Consider the following 9,925-nt stretch of genomic DNA (forward strand, 5'->3'; position numbering starts at 1 on the left):
TGTGAAATCACATTTAAGGCCTCAGTGTTACAGGTTAGAAACTGAATTTTGCTACCTGACACATTCTGTAGTACTGATCCACCCTAACCAAAGGTCAATTTACAAATCAGGGTATCAGTTTATTGATTAGTAGTGCAAGATGCACAAATGTCTCTCCAATGGCTGGAAAGCTCATGTTTACCACCCAGCACAGAGCAGCTAAGTAGCCAAATTAACATCCCCAGAGTTTCTTGGTTGTACATAACATCAAAGCACAGAATGCAGAGGGTTTTCTGCCTTTCTCTGTCTGTGTCCCATGCTTTCAGGCTTCTTTTCCATGACATATGACCTTCTCTTTGGCTGGAATACCCTTGTTGTCCTTCTCTGCCTAAAAACGCCCAGTCAAACCAAGTCCAACGTCACGTCTTCTGTGAAATCCTCCCTGACCCCCTTCCCAATAGAACCAACTCCCTTTAATAAGTTTCCATACGTGGTAAATATTCATTGTAGGTTATTTCCTTTCTCACCATAGTATTATTCTTAGTCATCCTTCTCCCTACTCGACGGCACCTAGTAGTACCTAGAAGACTGGTTCTCAGACCTTTGTGCATATAAGAATCACCGAATCAACATAAGACTTTGTTATTAAAAAAATCATATTCTCCATCGACAGAGGAATGGATAAAGAAGATGTGGTATATATATACAATGGAATATTACTCAGCCATTAAAAAGAATGAAATCATGCCATGTGCAGCAACATGGATGGACCTACAGATTATCATACTAAGTGAAGTAAGTCATACAGAGAAAGACAAATATATCACTCGGTGTGGAATCTAATTTTAAAAAATGATACAAATGAACTTATTTACAAAACAGAAACAGACTTACAAATATCGAAAGCAAACTTATGGTTACCAAAGGGGAAATATGGTGGGGAGGGATAAATTAGGAGCTTGGGATTGACATATACACACTACTATATATAAAATAGATAACCAACAAGGACCTACTGTATAGCACTGGGAACTATACTCAATGTTCTGTAATAACCTGTATGGGTAAAGAATCTGAAAAAGAATGGATATATGTATAACTGAATCATTTTGCTGTACACCTGAAACACAACATTGTAAATCAACTATACTCCAATAAAATTTTAAAATCAATCAACCAATAAAAACAGAAAAATGCTTAACAAAAATGTATATTCTCAGGGAGTGTGACTTGGTAGGTCATGGATGGGGGCAGGAATACACATATTAAGATGCACCTCCGGGCTTCCCTGGTGGCGCAGTGGTTGAGAGTCCGCCTGCCGATGCAGGGGACACGGGTTCGTGCCCCGGTCCGGGAGGATCCCACATACCACGGAGTGGCTGGGCCCGTGAGCCATGGCCGCTGGGCCTGCGCGTCCGGAGCCTGTGCTCCGCAATGGGAGAGGCCACAGCAGTGAGAGGCCCGCGTACCGCAAAAAAAAAAAAAAAAAAGATGCACCTCGGTGATATGGTAGCACGGGGTTTAGGCCACATTTGGGGAAGCGCTGGCCTAGGCCATGATCTTTCTTGCAATTATTGTTCTAGTGACGGGAAATGGCTATGTTCCAGGAAGAAGACCTCTTTCTCAAGTATACTGAATGGGTGGTAACAAAAATCTTCCTCGCCAAGGAAACTAACAAAACCCTCAGGACTTTCCGCCCAAGTCAGTACGTATGATGGGCGGGTCCTGGACAGGGAGTTAGGGGTGTAGAGCTCAGCTCCAGGAAGCCTTCTAAAAGGTGCAGATGCTTGAGCTGAGGCTTGAGGGGGAGAAGGTGTGAGTTCGGTAGATGTGGTGGGGGAGACGTTTCTCTAAGAGGAACAGAGTGTGCAAAGGCTTGGGGATCTGAGACTACAGGCAAATCAGTAAAACAGGGGAGAAGAGGGCATCCAGGGAAGTGAGGAGAAGTGAGGTGTAGAGTAGTCAAGGGCCAGTACATTTATTATTCATTTACAGCACCGTATAATAGTAAAAAACAACCACTTATTGAGCCCTTATTCTCCACTAGGCACCATAATAAGCAATTTACATATTATGTACAGCTTAGTGCTGTGTTTCTCACACTATTTGGTCTCAAGATTAAATATGCTCTTAAAAACTGTATGCTCTTTAAAAAACTTCATGCTCTTAAAAATTATAGAGAACCCCAGAGAGCTTTCATTTATGTAGGTTATATCTACTGATATTTACTGTATTAGAAGTTCAAACTGAGAAATTGAGAAATATTAATTCATGAATAGTATGGAAAATAAACCATTATATGTTAACATAAAAACATACTTTTAAAGAAATACAACCAGAGTCTCCAAAACAAAAAAAATTAGAGGGAAGAATAGCATTGCTTTATATTTTTGCAAATATCATTACTGTCTGGCTTAAAAGAAGACAGCTGACTGCTCATGTCTGCTTCTGCATTAACCTTGCACACTCACGTCATGTAGCTTCTGGAAAGTCCCACTGTACACTCAAGAGAAAGTGAAAAAGGCAAAGAGTATCTTAACATTGTTATGAAATTATTTCAGACCTTGCCCAGGGGCTCCCAGACCACTTTCTGAGAACTGCTGGTTTAGAGGCTGAGAGCATTTGAATCCTGGCTTTATCGAGTTCGAGATTGTGACTGTTAGCAAGTTCCTCAGCCTAGGTCTCCACTTCCTTCTTGGTGATGCAGGGACACTGAGGGAGCCTTGGGGACAGTGATTAGCACAGTGTGAGCCATCAGTAAATGGCAGCAACCGGTGATCCACATGACATTGCTTGGGGGAGAACTCCAGTGCAGAACTGAGAAAACACCAGAGCCAGGCTTCAAACCCAAGTCTCTGTCTCCAAAGGCTGGGCTTGGGACCACAGTGTCCCATACACACAATGCTGAGGTGTTCTGAGCAGAGACGTATTGTAATGAGATTAATGTTGTGACCAGAGCTGAGAAAAGTCACCCTGGTTGGGGCTTAAAGGATGGATGGCGAGGAGTTGGGACTGCGGACAGAGGCTCCATTCGGCCAGGCAGGAACCACTGAGGGTCTGGCTGGAGAAAGGGCTGTGGGTAAGAAGGAGGAACTTCTCAGGTGGACTGGGCAGGACTCAGGTCCCACGAACGTGGGGATGAGGGAGGCGGAGAAGTCTAAAATCTCTCCTGCATTTTTCACTCGAGGAATCCCAGTAACTATGTGTGGCCACATGTTCAGAGTGTTGTCAACCAGGGGAGCCTCAGGGTCCAGCACTGGTCACATAGGCATGGAGCATCCACGTGGCTGACCACAGTTACTTAGTTTTCAGCCCTTCCAGAGGTCAAACTGATACAGTGTAGCCCAAAGTCCCCACCATAACCACATTTTTACTATAAACTATCTGGCATGGCCCAAGGTCCCAGGTATATAAAAACACTCTTATCAGGAAGGATATTCCAAGGGCTTAGAGGGGATCTCCCAAAAGATGGTCAAGGTCCAGCCTTTTCTGTGTTCAAATTGCAAGGTTTGAACAACCCAAGCCTGCTGCATTACCCTCTACTGCACTCGTATCCAGCTGCCTGCTTAAGAGGACTCTCAAAAAAATTCACCACCTAATTTTTTCACCAGAGCACCCAAATCTGCTCTGCCCATAGTCTTCCTTATCTCAGTTCATGGCAACTTCATCCTTCTAGTGGCTCAGGCCACAGACTTAGAGTCATCCTCGACTTCTCTCCTCCCACATCCCAAATCCAACTCTTTGGACAATCTTGTTGATTCTACCTTCAAAGTATTTCCAACTTCTTTCTGCTTCCCTCCACTACGTCCACTCTGGTCTGAACCTCCACCATCTCTCTCTGGATGAGTTCAATAACCTCCAAACTGGGCTCCTTGTTTTTGCCTGTGACCCCTACAATCTCCACCAGGCAGCCAGATGACCCTTTAAAATCATAAATCAAATCATGCCGTTCCTCTGCTCAAAACCCTTCATTGACTTTTAATCCCATTCAGTAAAAACCAAAGTCCTATGACCCCAAGTACCTCCCTGCCCTAATTCTGATTTGCCATCCTCTCCCCCACTCACACTTCTCCATCTGCACTGGTTTCCTTGCCTCAAATGCACCAGACTCGCCCCTGCTTCAGACTTGTATTTGCTATTGACATATTCATCTTCCCTGCCCACAGTCCTTGAGGATTTTCCTCCACAGCACTTTCACATCTGTCACACCACACATCTGTTTATGAGCTCATTGTCTCCACCCCTGGCCCCCACCCTCTGTCCCAATAGACTCTAAGCTCCACAAGAACAGAAACTTAATTTTTAAAATCTCCCTGTATTCCCTGTATTGTTGGCTTGATGAATGTGTAGGCAAAGGACCATATCAATAGGCTTTGAAGCCTGTTGTTCACTCTTGGATCATTTTGATTTCACAAAACATGATTCAGAACCTGATAGTACTTTCTAAATAAGCAATGTAATTCTGCCATATGGCCAGATATTTCCCATTTTCAGGACAGAATATAAAAGAATAATTTAGGGCAGATTCTGAAATCTGTAGGTAAGCTCCGTGAGGGCCCCAGCTCCTGCGGGGGCGGTTACAACTTCCAGCTGTTGCTGATACGCCTTAATCCTGCTAATAGCCCTGCAAGTAGCCCTTCATTTAAATCTCCTGAGCTATGGAGCTGGATTCGCTTTCCTGCAGGGACTCCAACTAATTAGTCCATAATAAGAAACTCCTGATTGGTGTCAACTAGGACCATGATGTCCTGATTTGCTGGTCACTGATGGACATTATATTAGTGCAGGTATTCCATCAGTATGACTAGAAAATAATACGACTGAGTTCCTAAACTAAAGGCCGAAAACTCGTACCTTCAAATTTCATTGCCTCCTCAAAGTCAACACCTTAGGATGCTTTAATATCTATTCCAATAATGGCCAGCACGTTAAAATGGTCTGAGGTTGCCTTTTAAGATTTCCCTTAGTGTTCGTATTATTTGGAATAATGTCAATCCTTCTTTGATGGCAGATTTGATACAGATCAACAGGCAATATCATATACATATATGGAAATTAGCAATAATTTCACGATGTTTATATGCAAATGTCACTAATTGCACTCAAAATGTCTTTTTTTTTTTTTTTTTTTCGGTACGCGGGCCTCTCACCGTTGTGGCCTCTCCCGTTGCGGAGCACAGGCTCCGGACGCGCAGGCTCAGTGGCCATGGCTCACGGGCCCAGCCGCTCCGCGGCATGTGGGATCTTCCCGGACCGGGGCACGAACCCGCGTCCCCTGCATCGGCAGGCGGACTCTCAACCACTGCGCCACCAGGGAAGCCCTCAAAATGTCTTTTATAGCTTGTTTTACTTTTCTTTTAAGCCAGGATCCAATCAAGGTTCATGAGTTGCTTTTGGTTGTCTCTTTAGCGCTTTGGGGGAGGCAGAGATGTGACCTTATGTGCGTTGGTGCTCATGAATATTTATTGATTGATCAAAGAACATTTCTACCTATTCTTGAGATCACAACATGGCAGCACAGAGAGAAATTTAATAACAATCTGTTCATTTGATGTTGGGGCCAAGTGAGATTTGCGGAGGATAAGTGACCTACACAAGTTCTCACCATTAACTACAATTAGGTTCCCAAGTCCCATCCCAGGGTTCTTTTCCTGTCCAATGAGCTCCCTGTGTCAGCTTCAAAGACCTAAGGAAACCTTTGGGACTAAAATTAGAGAACAAGTTCTTGGAAAGGAAAAGGTTGTTGGGATCACATATCTCATTCTGTAGCAGAAGGAGCTGGGTTTTGAAACACGTCAGGCATGCACCCATATTCCCACTCTATTAAGGAGTTGGGAGGGTTTGGTCAAATTGCTTAACTTCTGGTCCTCAGTGAACACTTCTGTTAAATGGGGATTGCCTAAATGGGGTTGTGGTGAGGCTCTGGTAGTGAGTTTGCAAAATTATCACACACTATAACTCAGAAGTGAGAGAAATGCAATTCTTTCATCTTGTCAGTAACTGATCTGGTCTTCCTCACGAGCCCTTCACCTATTGGTTAGCAAGAAAAAAATTAACTCAAGGTCCAATGTTGTTTAGTCTAAATAGGTACAGAATCTCAGTATGGGATGATGAAAAAAATTCTGGAGATGGAGAGTGGTGATGGTCGCACAACAATGTGAATGCACTTAATGCCACTGACCTGCACACCCAAAAATGTACAAACTTCCAGTTATGAGATAAATAAGTACTGGGAATGTAATATACAACATGATGACTAGAGCTAATGCTGCTGTATGGTATATTTGAAAGTTGTTAAGAGAGTAGATCGTAAGAGTTCTCATCATAAGAAAAAAACATTTTTTTTTCTTTTTTGTATCTATATGAGAAGATGGATGTCAACTAAACTTAGGGTGGTGATCATGTCATAATATATTTAAGTCAATTATGCTGTACATCTTCAGCTTACACAGTGCCATACATCAAACATAAATAAAAAAATTTTTACAATAAAAAATTACAAAAAAAACCCTTAGTCTAATCTGATAATTTAGAAAATCTGCTCTGGTAATTCTCAGTCACTTCTGGAGACATGGTGAACCTCTTAGATTTCCCAGGCTTGGCCTCCGTTTCCCTCACTACACTGTGTTTGGATGTATGGGGAGGGGACACTGAAGGTGGAAGCTTATGTGACCCTGCCGCAGAGGTAGAAGAGTGGGGTCCTCGGGCGTGATTCCCTCGGCCCCCTTGGATGCCTGGGCGCTGCCTGCCTCTTCTCCCCACCCTTGTCTCATGGCTCCAGGCTGAGGAAACACCAGGTATTGTGACACATCAAAACATTTCATTGTGACACTGGTTGGGTGGTCTAACTGGCTTGAGTCACCCATGCCTCCTCTCCCCCCTCCCCCAGACTCCCCTGGCCACAAAGCCCTCTCCTTCCTTCACTGGCTCTGTGATTCAGCCCTCCTCTCAGGCCACGTCTGCAGTGTGGTTGAGCCCCGTCACTTCTCCCCTCATCACATGGGCATCCTCTTACCACATCCAAGAGCCCTCTTACGCACTGCAGTTTCTCACTGACCCACTGGCTTCCCAGAAGACTGGAAGCTTCTCAAGGAGGAAGGCCATGTATTGCCCGTGTCTGGGACCATTCCTGGCTCAGTAAATACTTTTCAAAGAAAGCATCCATCACAGCAGCTGCTACTCGCTTCCTGTCTGCAGGCCCTTGTTAAAGCAGCAGTCCCCACCCTTTCTGGCACCAGGGACTGGTTTCGTAGAAGACAATTTTTCCACAGACGGTTGAGGGGGGTAATGGTCCAGGTGGTCATGCGAGCAACGGGGAGCGGCAGAGGAAGCTTCCCACGCTCACCTCCTGCTGTGCGGCCGGTTTCTAACAGGCCAAGGAAGGTACTGGTCCGGAACCTGGGGGTTGGGGACCCCTGTGTTAAAGTACCCACAAGTGTCAAGGCCCCTAACTTTACATCTCAAATAAAGCACAAAAGCAATGAGCGAAATGTCATGAAAAGAAACACATAGTTCTTACCAACATGCCATTTTCTAAGTCCTAGAACAATCATGAAATTGAAAGTGGTGTTCCTGCTCTGTGGTGAGCAAATGCTGGTCAACAGACTGTGTGAGGCTGTCTGGGTCTGAACCACCCAGAGGAAGTGTGTAAGTGTGTAAGTGTGTGTGTGTGTGTTTGTGTGTGTATGTGAAACCCCCCAGGACATCAGCCAAATTTGAGAATTGCTGCTTAAGCTGACATGTTTTTCCCAGTCTGATACCTGTTTAAACTATGGCATTTAATAAAGAAAAGAGGCTGCCCTTAACTCATTAAAAGTGTTACAACAGTAATATCATGGAGAACCAGTTTTTAAAAAGCACAGTTAATCATAATTCATCCTTGGTAAAATAACTGGAAGCCAAAATCAATTCTATCCTCTCTAAAAAAAATTGGCCCTGAAGCCTATTTACTTACTGAAAATTCATCTGAAAGCTCAGACGTGCAGATGCCGGTGAATGTTAAGGTCCAGGTGCTTGTTTCTCTGTTGGCCTGGGGCCTCCTCCTGAATTTCGGGGCTTGTACCCACTTGAGTTCAGTCACCAGGGAGAATGGCAGCCAGAGGAGACCGAGGTTGGGAGATCTCTTCCTGACGCTGGACTGGATTTTCTGGCAGAGGCCGAATGTCCCTCCACTACAGCTCCTGACCAACCTTCTTCCCTCCTCTGAGCTCCAGCTCCTGCGGGGGCGGTTACAACTTCCAGCTGTTGCTGATATGCCTTAATCCTGCTAATAGCCCTGCAAGTAGCCCTTCATTTAAATCTCCTGAGCTATGGAGCTGGATTCGCTTTCCTGCAGGGACTCCAACTAATTAGTCCATAATAAGAAACTCCTGATTGGTGTCAACTAGGACCATGATGTCCTGATTTGCTGGTCACTGATGGACATTATATTAGTGCAGGTATTCCATCAGAATGACTAGAAAATAATACGACTGAGTTCCTAAACTAAAGGCCGAAAACTTGTACCTTCAAATTTCATTGCCTCCTCAAAGTCAACACCTTAGGATGCTTTAATATCTATTCCAATAATGGCCAGCACGTTAAAATGGTCTGAGGTTGCCTTTTAAGATTTCCCTTAGTGTTCGTATTATTTGGAATAATGTCAATCCTTCTTTGATGGCAGATTTGATACAGATCAACAGGCAATATCATATACATATATGGAAATTAGCAGTAATTTCACGATGTTTATATGCAAATGTCACTAATTGCCCTCAAAATACCTTTTATAGCTTGTTTTTCTCTTCCTTTAAGCCAGGATCCAATCAAGGTTCATGAATTGCTTTTGGTTGTCTCTTTAGTGCTTTGGGGGAGGCAGAGATGTGACCTTATGTGTGTAACTGAGATCCAGTGCGTGCGTAACACCATAAATATATGAACTCACTCGAATGGGACTTCAGGGAAGGTTAAGTGTTTGGGGCATTGCAAAGGACACAAGTTGGGTGTGGGAGATGAGTCAGCCATTCCTAAGGGCCATTAAATCAGTGTGACTAATCGGCATTTTCCTTTTTCATGTTAGGACACACAGAAAATAATATTTCCATAGCATGCTGGGTTGAACAGACAGGGCTTCTCTGGGGGCTGTCTGGGGCTCTAGCTGCCTCAGGTCCCCTGTGCCAAAGGCTGGGGGATCTACATTTGTAGTACACCTTGGAAATGTTCACACCAAAAGTATGGTAACTTTTGCCAAAGTTTCCAGGCTTCTTTATGTTCTGGGGTATTTTTTATTTCCAACCCCATCACTTGAGCTAATCTTGTGTGTTTCTCCCTCAGCAAAGTCTCAGCTAGAGTCTTGCTCTGTCCGTTCAGCAGCCACATATGCCCATTAACCTGGAAACACAACGACAGGAGCGGCCTTTTTCCATGTTATTTATTCACAGTCAACTAGCTTCACGAGGGGGAAAAACAAATTAGTCAGAGCTTTTGGGGGAGGCATAAGGGGATGGGTGGAAGGCTGGGATTTTAAACAGAAAATAATCTTATAAATGGTTAGATGAAAGATTTACAAATATCCATTAAAAAAAAATAGTATCCTCTGAGGGTAAGAGAGGAAGATAAAATCATCATGAATCAAATAAATTAACAACTCCTCATCATTGCATTCCTCAAAACCAAAGTCTCTGAAAATGGTTTGCATTTCAGACTGCTGCAATTTGCAGGCTTATGTGATATATATATATCCAACACAGAAAAATAAAGACAAACACTAAGCAACAGATTCATACAATGTAGGGAAAATTGAGCACATGAAAATAGCTATCATTTGGTAGCAAAAATAGAGGTATGACAATGTTAATATCAAAATTAAAGACATTCAAATAAATTATGCCAATACATTGGAACTATTATTCCTAAGATCATAAGAACAACTGCTTATTGCTCCTACTCATAACTAAAAGCTCTGAGG

The 9,925-nt window shown here is 43.6% G+C and overlaps 1 protein-coding gene across 1 annotated transcript in view; it reads right to left on the bottom strand.

The window, feature by feature from the left end:
* The window catches only part of GSDME (gasdermin E), a 101,696-nt gene extending 93,337 nt beyond the window's left edge, over nucleotides 1-8,359 (bottom strand). The window contains exon 1 of the mRNA XM_081243512.1: nucleotides 7,934-8,359. The gene's annotated coding sequence lies outside the window, so the exon portion shown is untranslated. The remainder of the gene's footprint in view (nucleotides 1-7,933) is intronic.
* Between the last annotated feature and the right edge of the window lie 1,566 nt (nucleotides 8,360-9,925).

The sequence above is a fragment of the Mesoplodon bidens genome (genome assembly GCF_964165515.1).
Source record: "Mesoplodon bidens genome assembly, chromosome: 9".
NCBI classification, from domain to species: Eukaryota; Metazoa; Chordata; class Mammalia; order Artiodactyla; family Ziphiidae; genus Mesoplodon; species Mesoplodon bidens.